Source organism: Bison bison, unplaced genomic scaffold, assembly GCF_000754665.1.
Source record: "Bison bison bison isolate TAMUID 2011002044 unplaced genomic scaffold, Bison_UMD1.0 scf7180017864289, whole genome shotgun sequence".
Lineage (NCBI taxonomy): Eukaryota > Metazoa > Chordata > Mammalia > Artiodactyla > Bovidae > Bison > Bison bison.
Window position 1 is genome coordinate 2,081,245 of NW_011494861.1, and position 521 is coordinate 2,081,765.

The 521-nt window shown below is 44.5% G+C and overlaps 1 protein-coding gene across 1 annotated transcript in view; it reads right to left on the reverse strand.

Annotated features, from left to right (window-relative positions):
• The window catches only part of DRAXIN (dorsal inhibitory axon guidance protein), a 13,089-nt gene that overhangs the window by 12,064 nt on the left and 504 nt on the right, over positions 1–521 (reverse strand). The window lies entirely within an intron of this gene.

Consider the following 521-nt stretch of genomic DNA (forward strand, 5'->3'; position numbering starts at 1 on the left):
GCCATCCAGCCATCTCATCCTCTGTCGTCCCCTTCTCCTCCTTCCCCCAATCCCTCCCAGCATCAGGGTCTTTTCCAATGAGTCAACTCTTCGTATGAGGTGGCCAAAGTATTGGAGTTTCAGCTTCAGCATCAGTCCTTCCAATGAACACCCAGGACTGATCTCCTTTAGGATGGACTGGTTATCTCCTTGCAATCCAAGGGACTCTAAAGAGTCTTCTCCAGCACCACAGTTCAAAAAGCATCAATTCTTCGGCACTCAGCTTTCTTCACAGTCCAACTCTCACATCCATACATGACCACTGGTAAAACCATAGCCTTGACTAGACGAACCTTTGTTGTTAAAGTAATGTCTCTGCTTTTGAATATGCTATCTAGGTTGGTCATAACTTTCCTTCCAAGGAGTAAGCGTCTTTTAATTTCATGGCTGAAATCAGCATCTGCAGTGATTTTGGAGCCCAAAAAAATAAAGTCTGACACAGTTTCCACTGTTTTCCCATCTATTTCCCATGAAATGATGGG